This window comes from Mauremys reevesii, linkage group 1 (genome assembly GCF_016161935.1).
Source record: "Mauremys reevesii isolate NIE-2019 linkage group 1, ASM1616193v1, whole genome shotgun sequence".
In the NCBI taxonomy this organism is placed as follows: Eukaryota; Metazoa; Chordata; order Testudines; family Geoemydidae; genus Mauremys; species Mauremys reevesii.
This window is the reverse complement of record NC_052623.1, coordinates 54,587,398-54,601,814: the sequence shown is the minus strand read 5'-3', so window position 1 is coordinate 54,601,814 and position 14,417 is coordinate 54,587,398. Positions and strand designations below refer to the sequence as shown.

Sequence of the window (14,417 nt, the reverse complement as noted above, 5' to 3'; positions counted from 1 at the left end):
GTGTGAGATTATGAATTCTCTGTATGTGTCTTTACCAAACTGCACGCTCCATTTTGAAGGTGTAGCCTTTTGTCTTCTCTGTTTTGTCAGGGAAGAGGTCACCTTGGCAACAAAGTCACCTGGCAGAGGTCTAAGATCCCCTGAAGGGGCTGAGCAGGACATCACCTGACAAAAGTTATAAAAGTTTATCACTTTATAAAAGTTATAAAAGACATGAGCTGCTTTACTCACAGTCCCATTTTTCTCCCACTGAAGAGGAGGAAGAAACAACCCAACAAGTAGGGGCCTGATGAGGCAGAGGATCCTACCTATCTTCCTGAACATAGATGGTCCCCCACCACCACCCAATGGAAGGGTGGGCTAATGAGGGGCATTGTGTTTAGAGTATTGATTGTTTTCTAAGCAATCTCTACTGACTTGTGCTTTATCTGTTAAGTAAAAAAGCAATGATGTTAGAACTCTGTGCAAAGTGTCTCCATGTGCGTAACAGGCTTTACAATCACTATTTGCATCATGAGAGAATTACACTGTAACCCCGAGGCTCACACCTGGGATGCAGTTCTGTGTTTAAGTAACAGGGGAGTCAGTAGGGTCAACACTGAGCCCAGGAGTAGGTAGCTGGCCAGCAGGTTCTGCTCTCACACTAGAGGGTCTGTAACTGAGAGTGTGCCTGGGGACCCCAAGCTTGGCGCAGTGGCTGGGCTCTGTTCAGCCACTGGAGGCTTAAAACACCTGGTGATCCCACCACAGGATCTCCTCACAGAAATCTAGTGAGTGTCCAAGAGAGGGCACTCGACTGGGACCTGTGACGACCAGGAGAACACTGAGCAGAATTTGGGCCATCTATTGTTATTTGTGTCTTGTCCTGTTCAGAGCACACTTCTGGCATTTAAATAGTAGTAAATAATAATACATTGTCATCTGTTGACCTATGATCCTGTCTTGACTTCAGAAAAAAGGATTTAATTAGCTTGCTATTATGTCATGGGGTATATTGCTGACAAGATAAATATAATGCTGCTAAGAGGTATAATACTGACAGATTATATTAAAATGCTTTTTAGAATAATATGAGCTGAAATGTAAGTAAAAGAACTCAAATGATGAATAATAATGGGCTTTGCTATAGCATAAAGTAATTAGTGCGAGTCCTAATGAGGTAGGCTTGATAATTAGTTAGCCGAAGTAGGCCTACGGGTTTGACATAAGGTCATCAATGGTGCACTCTCATGCTATGTGACAAACAAGTTAAGTGCAATAAAAATAGGTAACTGCATAATTGCATAAGTAAGCTTGAAATAGAGTATTTTAGGTATTTTTGCAGGTTCTGTAACTATACAGATAACCGCATTGATGCATAGGATTTATTAGGAAATTAATTGACACAAATAGCCTGTGTTAACAATTACAAATAGGACTGTGGTCAACCTGCATAACACTGTGACCCCAGAAACCCCCCATGCCCACTGGCAGAGAGCCCCCCATACTGTAGCTCACATCAGGACTCATTGCCCCAAAACATTGTTGTCATAATATATATCCCAAAGGTGTCATGTAAGGTATGTGTAAACTGGTGACATGCTGGTCCTGAAAGTCATGGTGTGATGTATGTACAGGTTGTAGAGAATGAGTTATAGATGTGTCCTGGAAATACATTCTTAAAATGTGTCTGGAAGACAGAGACACGGCTCAAGGTGGGGGTCCTCTGTCTCCTGTGTCAGAACCACACACAACCATGGGCAAAAACCAAGGAGGCAGGTGGTTATTTTATTGGTCAAATATGAAATGTAGAAATAGATAAAAGAAAAAGATAATAAGATCTGAATATTTTTGGCAAAATTTTTGGGTGCAGTGAGTCCTGCACACTGTATGCTCTATCTTTGTTTTTTTTTTGATGAATAATGATAATATGTGAAGAGCAAATTAAAATTAACTTTTTTTTTGTTTTTTTTTGATTTTGTGATTTTTTTATATTTGTTTGAGTATTTGGGTGTTAATTAAGTTTTTTCTTATCTATGTTGTGTGTCTCACTGTGTCTTCAACAATCTAAACAAAAAGCTTCTGTAATGACCTGGGAAGGACCTGTGTGTATAATTTGAAATTTTAATTTTTCTTATTATACATTCTATAGGCTTCTTTTCTTAGGCTCTTCTTTTGATCTTTCTCTAGTTAGTATTCAGTTAGTATATTAATCTAGTTAGTATCCTGTTATATGAATAAGAACAAAAGGATTTGGTCCTACATATAGTTTGTTTGTGCCTGCCTACTGTGTCATAATGCTAAAATCAAACAGGTTTAGCCACCACCCCTCAGTCTTCTAAATTTGTTTGATTTTCTTGACTTTGCAGGGCCTAATTTGCAGTAACCAGAGCCACTAACGCACTTTCTGTACAAATAGTAGGCAAGGTCTAATGAAATCCCATCTTCATTTTATCTCTACATCTGCATTAACAATTTTAAAAGGAGTTTACTTACTGTAACTGAAGATTCTTCAAGATGTGTGGTCTCTATCTGTATTTCACATATGAGTATGCATGCACATCATGTGTCAGAGTCCTGAAATTCTTCAAAGCAGTGTCTGTTGGCCTGCACATGCACAGTAGCTCTCCTTGTTCTCCTGACTGAGGGTATAAGAAGCAGTGTGGTTTGACACCTCTCCAGTTCCTCATTTTACCACAAATCCAACAGGTTCCAAAGCAGAGGGGATGGAGGGCAGGTAGTGGAATACAGATAGGTACCACACATCTCAAAGAACATCCAGTTACTGTATGTAACCTCCACTTCTTCTTCAAGTGCTGGTCCCTATGTTTATTCCACACATGGGTGATTAGCAAGCAGTGTTCAAACTGGAAGGAAGCCAGTAACAAATATGCTGCTGATGCCCCTGCTGTGTCCACAGCCAAGGCATGAACTAGAGTGTACTGTGTCATGAACATGTGGCTAAAACTCCAAGTGGCTGCCCTGCAGGTGTCCTGCAGCAGAACCTCAGATAAGGATGCTGAGGAAGCAGTTTGTGCTCACATGGAGTGAGCTGTGACACCCCCAGGGGTGAGGAACTTTTGCTATCTTATCGCACTCTAAGATGCATCCCAAAACCCACTTAGAAATCCTCTGGGAAGATATAGCTAGCCCACACGATCTCTCTGTTATGGCAATAAACAGTCTCGGTGATTTTCTAATAGGTTTGGTTCTTTGTGAGTAGAATGCTTGGGCATGCTAAACTTTGAGGGAATGAAGTCTTTGTCTTTAGAGGAAGCATGGGGTTTGGGAAAAAAAATACAGGCATTGTTTGATTAATATGGAATTCAGATACAATTTTGGGAAGAAATTTGAAGTGTAGTTGGGATGTTTTCTTTATGAAACATTATATAAGGAGGATCCACCATGTCGGATCTAAGCTCACTGACCCTCCTGTGATAGCCACTAAGAACACCACCTTCATGGACTGGTGCATCATGGCACATGTTGACATGGGTTCAAAAGGTGGGCCTGTGAGTGTCAACAAGATGAGGTTAAGGTTCCATTGAGGTGTAGGTTTAAGCACAAGTGGGAAGATCCTGATCTGATCTTTCATAAACCATGTGGTGGTATGGTGAGTAAAGATGGAACATCCTTCCACTGGGGGAGGAAGGCACTTAGCGTTGCTAGCTGTACTTGCAGTAAACTAATAGCAAGACCTGATGTCTTCAGGGAGAGGAGATAGTCTAGAACAATTGGGATACTCTGTAGAATGTTGGTGGAGTTGTGCCAGTCTGAAAAAATCTCCATTTGGCCAGATAGCAGGTTCTATTTGAGTCCTTTCTACTTTGGTTAAGTCTGTTACAAAGTGGGGCCAAGCATGAGTGTTCTACTTCCGACATCCATCAGGCTGTGAGGTGGAGTGAGCTCAGGTTGGGATGCCTTATTTCCCACCCCCTGTCCCCTTCTTGGATTAGCAGATTTGGGAATGGGAGGATCCTGATTGGTAGGTGGGCAGACATCATTAGAAGTTCCATGAAGCAAAACTGTCTTGGCCAGTAGTGTGCTAGGAGAAGGATGTTGGCACTGTTTCAATGTATCTTCCCCATGACTTACGGAAGTAGGGGAATGGGAGGAAAGGCATATCTTAGGCCGTTCATCCAAGTCACCCAATGACTGGAAGTTAGCTAATGTAACGCCAATATTTAAAAAGGGCTCTAGGGGTGATCCTGGCAATTACAGACCGGTAAGTCTAACGTCGGTACCGGGCAAATTAGTTGAAACAATAGTAAAGAAAAAAATTGTCAGACACATAGAAAAACATAAACTCTTGAGCAATAGTCAACATGGTTTCTGTAAAGGGAAATCGTGTCTTACTAATCTATTAGAGTTCTTTGAAGGGGTCAACAAACATGTGGACAAGGGGGATCTGGTGGACATAGTGTACTTAGATTTCCAGAAAGCCTTTGACAAGGTCCCTCACCAAAGGCTCTTACGTAAATTAAGCTGTCATGGGATAAAAGGAAAGGTCCTTTCATGGATTGAGAACTGGTTAAAGGACAGGGAACAAAGGGTAGGAATTAATGGTAAATTCTCAGAATGGAGAGGGGTAACTAGTGGTGTTCCCCAAGGGTCAGTCCTAGGACCAATCCTATTCAATTTATTCATAAATGATCTGGAGAAAGGGGTAAACAGTGAGGTGGCAAAGTTTGCAGATGACACCAAACTACTCAAGATAGTTAGGACCAAAGCAGATTGTGAAGAACTTCAAAAAGATCTCACAAAACTAAGTGATTGGGCAACAAAATGGCAAATGAAATTTAATGTGGATAAATGTAAAGTAATGCACATTGGAAAAAATAACCCCAACTATACATACAACATGATGGGGGCTAATTTAGCTACAACGAGTCAGGAAAAAGATCTTGGCGTTATCGTGGATAGTTCTCTGAAGATGTCCACACAGTGTGCAGAGGCGGTCAAAAAAGCAAACAGGATGTTAGGAATCATTAAAAAGGGGATAGAGAATAAGACTGAGAATATATTATTGCCCTTATATAAATCCATGGTACGCCCACATCTCGAATACTGTGTACAGATGTGGTCTCCTCGCCTCAAAAAAGATATTCTAGCACTAGAAAAGGTTCAGAAAAGAGCAACTAAAATGATTAGGGGTTGAGAGGGTCCCATATGAGGAAAGATTAAAGAGGCTAGGACTCTTCAGTTTGGAAAAGAGGAGACTAAGGGGGGACATGATAGAGGTATATAAAATCATGAGTGATGTTGAGAAAGTGGATAAGGAGAAGTTATTTACTTATTCCCATAATACAAGAACTAGGGGTCACCAAATGAAATTAATAGGCAGCAGGTTTAAAACAAATAAAAGGAAGTTCTTCTTCACGCAGCGCACAGTCAACTTGTGGAACTCCTTACCTGAGGAGGTTGTGAAGGCTAGGACTATAACAATGTTTAAAAGGGGACTGGATAAATTCATGGTGGCTAAGTCCATAAATGGCTATTAGCCAGGATGGGTAAGAATGGTGTCCCCATCCTCTGTTCGTCAGAGGATGGAGATGGATGGCAGGAGAGAGATCACTTGATCATTGCCTGTTAGGTTCACTCCCTCAGGGGCACCTGGCATTGGCCACTGTCGGTAGACAGATACTGGGCTAGATGGACCTTTGGTCTGACCCGGTACGGCCTTTCTTATGTTCTTATGACAGCAGGAGAGCGTCACCCTGGGAGTCCTGACCCATGGCTCCTGGGACAATATAGAGGTAGCTTTCTGTTTGTTTGGAACACAAAGAGGTCCCATAGTGGAGAATCTTATTGTGTAAATATCTCACTTAGGACTGTATCTGTAATTTCCCACTCATGGTCTGCCAAGAAGTTTCTGCTTAGTTTGTTTGCAAAGGAGTTGGGAATACCAGGGAAGTGTGCGTCCTGTGTCGTGATGCCATTCCTGATGCACTAGTTCCAAAGTCTGTGGGCTTGAGGCAGAGGGGGCGAGATCTTGCTCCTCCCTGTTTGTTTATATAGACCACCGTGGTGATATTGACTGACATTATCTGTGTATGGAGTAAGCATATAAGTGGAAGGAAGGCATTGCAAGCAAGTCAGTTGGCCCTTAGTTCCAGTATGTTTATATGTAGCCTGGCTTCTCATGGGGTCCAGGTATCCTGAGCAGTGTCATTGTCCAGGTGACCACCCCACCACAGGAGGGAGGCATGGGCATGGGAGGGCTGAAGGGAACCCCCACCATGACCCTTTCTGGATTTGACCACCAAGCAAGGAAGGAGTTAACTCTGGTGGGAACTGACACTGTGGAGTTGATGTGGTCCTTGTTCATCTGACAGATTGACTGGAGCCAAACTTGCAGACACAGCAAGTGGTGTATAGGAAACGGCATAACGTAGGTGCATGCAGCCATGTGGTCTTACAGTGACAGACACCTGTGGAAAGTAGCTTATGGTCTGTGGGTAATGCATGAAATCAGGTTGCTCATTGTATGAAACCCATATGCAGAGAGGAATGCTCTGGCAGAAACCAAGTCTGTCCTCGCCCCTATAAAGTTTATTGTCTGCTACCACAGAGAAAACCTTCATAAATACTCTGGGTGCTGTCGTGAGCCCAAAGGGGAGGACCTGAAATTGGAAATATTCTTGGCCAACTGTAAAACACAGGAACTTCCTGTATGATGGGTGAATGTCCACATGGAAATACATGTCCTTCATGTCAAGAGCTGCAAAACCACATCCCTTCCTGAAGGGAGGAGATTATTGATGCCAACATAATCATCCAGAATTTCAGCTTTTGAATAAAAATGTTGAGTTGCCAAAGGTCCAGCTCCTGGTATTGCTGGTGGTGATCTGGGGAACAGGCAAAGAAAGATTGACCACGTCATCTGGGGACGATGAAGAGGGATCTGTCAGTACCTGTGGCTCCGGTTCTGGCTATTCCTCCTTATACACCAACAGAACCAGTTATCGAGAGAAGGAGAAGTGATACAACTCCTGAGAAGGGTGTGGACTCTTGCCACAAGTATCTCACAGACCCTAATAAAGCCAGAAAGATGGATCAATCGGTTGCTGGGGTCCCCAAGAGAATCGGTACCAGTGGTCCCTGGGGGGTCATACACAGAGAAATGGCAATCATAACCCCTCGACTGTCTGTTGGGGGTAGAGTGTCTCCGTGGAGATACTGGTGCAGCTATTTCCTCTAATTCATCCAAGTCTGAAAACTGTTCCAGTGGTAGCAGTGGGGCTGTTGGTACTGGGACACTCCTGCCAAATGGCTGGAGATGGGATGGCTCCTGGACATTGATATAGACTCTTGTTTCAGAGGAAGGACATCCCTCAGGAAGGCAGCATTGGAAAGAAGTAGAGACTGTGGATAAGGAAGAAACATATCCTCTGGTGTTATGTATATTTCTATATGCCCTGGTGTCCAAGGGGTTCCAACAGTCAAATGTGGAGGACCTGGCACATCTGTGGCAGCTGGACATTCTTTAGCTGAATGAGGCGGTACCGACAATGGATCCAGACCAGCACAGGTAGATGGAACCAATGAATGTCTGTCCTTATGTTTCAGTACCAAGCTGACCGACGGAACTGGCAGATCTTTCTTTTCATGTACCTTGCCCTCTAGTCTGGGGATCTTCAGTAGAGCTGGCTCCTTAGATTCCATATGTGATGTCTCACCTGACCTGGATAGGCTCAGAGAGGAAGCATGTTTCTTATGGACAGTTCTTGAAGGAGATCTATCCTTGCACCCCTGAAAATGCCCTCTATTCTCATGAGGACCATAGAAAAAGAGTCCTTAGGCTTAGATGTTGAAGGCTGTGCTCCAAGACATGTGCTTGGAGGGGCATTGCTGGTCAGCTGAGGCTGATGTATAGGGAGGTCTCCTTGGCCTGGACTGGAGAGGGGCCTCATAGCCTTGTCCATCAGATGCTTTCATAGGCACAGCTCCCAGGCTGCTTGAGTTCTGGGTGGGAAGGAGTGACATTTCTGCAAAGTGCACAATCTATGTGCCTCACCCAGATAGTACAGGCACTGTTGATGTTTGCCACTGATGGAGAAGGAGCGAGGGCAGGAGATGAAATCATTGAATCCTGGGACTCTGGGCATAGTCCTGGAGCTGGGGAGGGGTTCCTCAACTGAGGGAAAGAAATTCTCTGTGCTAACTATAACTTTAACTACTAAGCTAAAATATATAACCATTTACAAATATTTTCTTTCTTTGCAGGTTATACAACTAAGTGACAGAGGGCAAAACTCAGACTCAGGCCATGCAGCCGTAAGAAAGAAGGAAGTGGAGAGGTGTTGACCTTCACTGCCACTTATATCCTAGGTCAGGAGCACAAGGAGATCTACTGCGCATGTGTGGGCCAACAGACACTGCGTTGAAGAATTTCCAGACTTGGGCTCAGGGTGTGCATGCATGCCCATGTGTGGAATACAAATAGGGACAAGCACTTGAGAAGAAACAGCCCCTATTCCTTCCTAGATCCAATTCTTTTTTTATGTACCCTTATTCTCAAAGTTTGTAACTATTTTATTTTTCACTATTAGCTTATGTTTTCAGTTGCCTTGCTTTAATCCACTAACACAAATAAATCAAACAATGACATCAGAACGTTAATAGCAAAACGTTAATGGCAAAAAAATCTTGAACTGCCTTTTCAAACCATCCCAAACAGTTACTGCTTGAATATTATGGGGTAGAGAGTTTCAGCAAACTCGGGCTAGAAAAACTGACAAAATGCAAATTGAAATGATTAGTAAAGTAGGGTTAAGTTTAATTAAATGTGCATAGATGTGAGCCAAATTCCTGAATATATGTATAGAGACATCATTAAAATTCAAAGGTTAATAATAATATGATGGTATTTGGCTCTTTCGTAGCACTTTTCATTTGAGTCTCTGAAAGCACCTTTTGAATATGAATTAAACCTCGATGCTCTGTGAAGTAGGTGAATAATTATATCTCTATGTTAAACCTGGGTAAACTGAAGCTATGAGAAGTAAAGTGACTTGCCCCAGTTCAAGTACTGAGTTATTGGTAGCATAGATAGAGCCTAAAAGATGAATTCATAAAATTCAAGCCCAGGCTGATTTTGAATATATTCACCTTGTAAATGAACTTCTCTCACAGATTTGTTCTTAGAACCTAATTCAGAAGTTGCACACAATTTACTCTTCAGGTCTGAATTTGACCCTTGCAACTTGGAGAAAAATATTTGGAAAGACTGCAAGATAAAGCACCGGGAAGATTGATAATGTTTTGCTATGAGAGAGACAAGGTGGGTGAGGCAATATCTTTTATTGGAACAACTTCAGTTTATGAAAGAGACAAGCTTTGGAGCTTGCACAGAGCTGCTTCTTGACCCGAAGAATAGCTCTGTGTAAACTCAAAAGCTCAAAACAGAAGTTGGTCCAATAAAAGATATTACCTCACCCACCTTGTTTCTCTAATATCCTGGGGCTGACACAGGTACACTGTATACAATGTTTTGCTATGTCAATGGTTCGACTCAGTTGAAACCACTAGTCTGAAATGAGTATATTGACACTAACTATTTAAATAGAACAATCAACCCATTAAACTGTAACATAATGAAATGGGCTGTGTCAGGCACTTCCACTGAGATCTCAATAGAAGAACTGTAGCATAACAAAGTGTCTCATACACTAAGAATCAGAGTGCATTATGAGGGACTGACTCACATGCTTGGGAGAGAGTGATATTGCTTTGCTCTTTTAAGTGAAGATTAAATAACCACAAAAATCAATTATAAAGCAATGGTAATGGTCTTATTTTAAATCACAAACACTGAAAGCAAAATATGCTATTACTTTGCCCAGACCAAAATGGATTGTGTATTTGGCCTTAACTGCTACCTTACAATTCGCCCCTTTCTGCTGAGGCATGAGAGAATGTGTGTGTGTGTGTGTGTGTGTGTGTATATATATATATATATATATATATATATATAATTTTAAAGGGACATTGGCAATATTAAAAAACATTCTCTCTCTGGACATCTTCTACTTGTAATTATTACAAGTAACAATTAACTTGCTATAACTGAAAGAGACATAGAAAAAAGAGGATCCTTTTCAGTTTGTTTACTTTGTACAGTTGAGAGAAAAATACCCTCCCATATCTTTCTACACATGAGGAAGAGGGGCAAGAGATACATGGGGTTGCTGCGATTGATAGGTGTGGCAGGGGGCATGTGGAGCATCCACTCCCATAGCCATTTGTTTGGTGCAATATCTCTGCACTTAAAATACTGTAAAAGAGATGAATACCTGTGCCCTGAAAGGGCAGTTAAAGCTCTCCTAGTCAAACAGAACCAGGAGCTGCACTCGCTTGTTTATACATGGGGATGGCAGCTTCCTGACAAAATACCAGTTTGCAGTGGTATTGAAAAAAGCTTTAGCCTTCTGCAGTTTCAACCTGGCGAACTTTGGTACACATTTTTGTGGGATTTGGGCAGAGACATCAGCAACATCGGAGAGTTTTGAATCTCACAGGGTTCAGAGCTAGAAATCAAATTATTACAGGACTTATGTCTTCCCTGGGGGAAAGATTCCTGTGACTGGCAATAAGTATAACTAAACCTGTCTGTTTCTGATTCCAGGGGATTTCCAAAGCCATAGTCAATGTTTGGATTTGTGGGCACTCTATAATACATCTGGCCCACAGAATGGTGGCCAGGTCTTCTTCTTAGCATATGCGTAACATGCCTCAGATGGCACGTAACCAAGATTCATCACCGAATTTGGTCCTCTGGTTGAATCATTAGCTTCCCCAACCTGGGTCAGGTACTGACAGGGAGCATGACATGAACGCTGATCCATGCCCCTTGGTCAGCAGATGAATCGTGGCTGAGCTTCAAGGCCGAAGCTGTATTCATTTAAGAGTTCACTGGAGAGGCATGTTATGAGATCAGCTCTTGGCATAGCAGAGGTCTTGTGAGCTGGTCCCAGAGCTCACTGGTGGAGCTTGTTGATGTTGGGTTGATTTAACAATTAATTGTGGCCAGGCATTGGCCAGGCAACAGGTGGTTTGCAGCTTAGCTTCAAGGTTGAATCCATTTGCCTGTGGTGGCATGGCAGATAGATCATGAGCTGGTCTCAGTGCTTGTTAATGCTGCTCATTGATGATAAGTTGATTAAGCAATTGCAGCCAGATGTCAGCCAGGCAACAGGTGGATAGCAGCTGAGCATCAAGGTTGAAGCTATTTGCCTTTAATAGTCTGGCAGACTGGACATGAGCCAGTCCCAGCACTCCTGAGGGCCTGATTATTCACCTGAGCTAAAATTATCTTGGGGACTGTAGGGGCTGCACTAGTTTAAATGTAGAGACTAGGGATACAGAGGGATGTGATCTAGTTACACAGCTGTGGCCTTGCCCTCAATTGATTTGGTCAGAGATGCTCACAAGATGGGTTTGGTGCAGGGCCATTGAATTACACTGCATGAACAGAACAAGAAAGCATGTAAACCATAATTTTGAGATATGGGGTGGGGTGGGGAGAGGTGATCGCACATAGCGATACTGATACAGGGGGCCTGTGCTCTTTAAGAAGGATGGAGTTTATCTGTAAGATGTTGGGGCTGACATTTGGTTCTGTGACCTTGGGGATTGGGTCAGGCAGGAGATGGGTACCACGCATAGTGAGTGTGCACTCATGCTAATCACTGGTGATCCCAGCAACCGGTGTCCAGTGAGAGTAAAGGTAAATGAGACCCAGGATTGTGCAGTTTGACCTTGCGCTCATGGAGTTCTGACTCCCAGGCTGCTTTCCTGGTATCCTTCTAGGCTATAGTTAAGGGCCTTCCACAGAAGACCAGCTTGCTTCCTGTAGTTCCTCTCTCAGCCTGGGAGTCAGCACTCTATCCCAGAACACAGAAGAATGAGAGGTAGCCCTGAAGGATTGAGGCTGTGACAAGACTGCAGGGAACCAGCCTGAGGGTCAGTGCTCTATACCAGAGAAGAAAAACTTAAAGGTACTCCAGAAGGGGCTGGGAATTGAGTTCAGAGTGTGAACTGAGGAGCCCAAGAGAAGTGAAAGAACTTTTTGTTTGTTTGGCCTTCTGCTACCCTGAAAAGAGACTGACGCAACCAGAGGGCTGAGCCACTTGAACCCTTGGGAGAGAAGAAACTGAGACAAGCAATGCCTACAATGCTATGCTTGGCTAGAATGGGGTGCTGCAAGTCAGGCATGCCCTGTTAAGGTAGCTGTCACCATCTTTAACACATACAGTTCACACGTATAATATCTATTAATCATTTATAAATAGAACCTTAATAAAAAGTGTGACCAAGTAATAATATATACAATGCTGGGAGGGGCTATAGAATTCTGTTTGTTTATAATTGAATAGAACATTACAAGCAGAATAAAGGTATGTTAGAGCACATTTTCTCTCTATTTTTCTGCATGTCCTTTAGGTTAGTCAAGAAGCTGCTTCTTCCCAGGATTTTCAGGAGTCCACCAGCTGCCTGCTCCCCTATCATCAGTCTTTTGAAGGCTGCCTGATATGCCTGCTGTCTTGCTGATCCTGAAAGTGTCTTCAGAGGTGGATGTCTTGCTGTTCCTCAATCCTCTTGCATTTGACATCAGTGAGGCAGAAAATCTTCCTGCTCCCCACTGCTATTGCTGAAGCACTCAGCTGGAGCCCAGGAGATTGGTGGCATCCTCAAATTACAGCGAGTTGGCAAACTCTCCAGCTGTCAAGTGCAGGCTGGTGTTCACTTTAGAACATATGTGAAAAGTTGGGATTGCTGTGTGCTGCTCATGCAGCCACTCCAGCAGGTGCAGAGTAGAATTCACATGAATACCTCTTGTTGTTTCTGGTGGCAGGGAAGGGAACCATTCTGCACCTGCAATACCTTAAGATTTGTGCCAGGAACAACTAAAATGGCTGCAGAGCTTATGTCCCACTGTGAGTATCCTGACTGTATTGTTGCTTCTCAGATACACCCCCACAATTAATATCAGCCAGTGTGTGAGACAAAGAAGATGAACAAACCTCTTGTCATTCTCTGTATGCACTTATTGGCTCTCTTGTGAACCCGGAAAGAAGCTAGTCAATCAATCAGCTTGTTCAACAGATTGTGTACTGTACAAAGACCCAAACCACATAGTCACAGAGAGTCATCCTGCCAGGAGCTGCTAATATCTTCTCCAAAGCTGATCAAATAATCTCTCAGTTGTTTTCCACTCCAAAAGCATGGACCCGCTTGTCAGACATGTTTGGAAAAGCTTTAGCAGAACTTAGCAGAGCAAGATGAGTAGCTTTGGCAGCTGTTGCTGAGGAAATGGAACCAACATCCACATGCAGAAGCATATCTTCTTCCATAAACAAAAATAACAATGACCAATATTCTTGCAACCATGTAACAGAGTAGCAAAACTGGGATGGATCTGATGGTACTTAGTGGAGCATTCAGTAGAGTTTCCCCAAGTGGCTGAGTCATGTACTCGTCCCACTTCCTACTCCTGGATTTCTGCCCTTTTCCGGGACATAGGGAAAGATAATTGTAAGACAACAGAAAATCAGCATAATAGGACAAAGACAATAGGAAGTCTCGTACTCCACTCGTTACCAGGGGTAATACCAGGGGTAATTACCATTGACTTCCATGGAATTAATACTGAGTCTCACAGAAGCATGTGACAGAAGGTCCCTGCTTTGAAGATCTAACAATCTAATTTTAGCTGAGACATGATGAGTGGGGCTAACAGTTAGGGAAGGAATGCGGAGGCAGTGAATGTGCATTGGATGGATCAATTACAGGTCTTTAATTTAATTATAATTACTGACTATTCATGGGCATCATGAATATAGCTAAGGCTGTTTGCTTTCACTGAGTGCCAGTAGAGACGAAATGCCCTGACATTTTTGCATCAATTCCCCCGCTAGCTTTCTGTCAACGTATGATACAAACTGTGTAGGCGATGTCACTGGTGTCAGCTACAACAGCTCCCACGTGCAATGCTTTTCTGTCTTTGCTAAATTAAACAATGTACTGCTAGTGGGCTATGGCCATGCACCACCTCCTACCACAGCACAGGCTACTACTGCTACCAGCTGCCTAGGAGAAGCATGTGAGGGGCCAGTAACAGCATCACTCCCACTCTCCTTACCAGCTACTCTGGGCTCTCTGTCAGCAGCTGCAACACAACCCTCTCCCAGTTCATACAGTTCTATTGTGCTGCAACAGGAAATGGACATTAACATGATATCTCTTCTTGCGCTGCCACTACTCAACCTCACTTAGCCCCTGGCACTGCCTGAGTACAGGAATTGCAAAGCAAAAATGAATTCTGTTTGTGCCTTTTACAGCTAGTTTTCTTGCGGTGTTTAATGATAGACTCTGTGTTTTTCTTATAAGATCTTATTTTGACAGTTTGGCTCAGTCTTTAAAATCTGCATTTATGT

At 43.0% G+C, this 14,417-nt stretch overlaps 1 long non-coding RNA gene across 1 annotated transcript in view; it reads left to right on the top strand.

The window, feature by feature from the left end:
- LOC120392925 overlaps nt 1-9,737 on the top strand; it is a 61,066-nt gene extending 51,329 nt beyond the window's left edge. The window contains exons 2-3 of the long non-coding RNA XR_005591836.1: nt 7,300-7,510; nt 8,206-9,737. This is a non-coding gene — a long non-coding RNA (uncharacterized LOC120392925). The remainder of the gene's footprint in view (nt 1-7,299; nt 7,511-8,205) is intronic.
- The last annotated feature ends 4,680 nt before the right edge of the window (nt 9,738-14,417 follow it).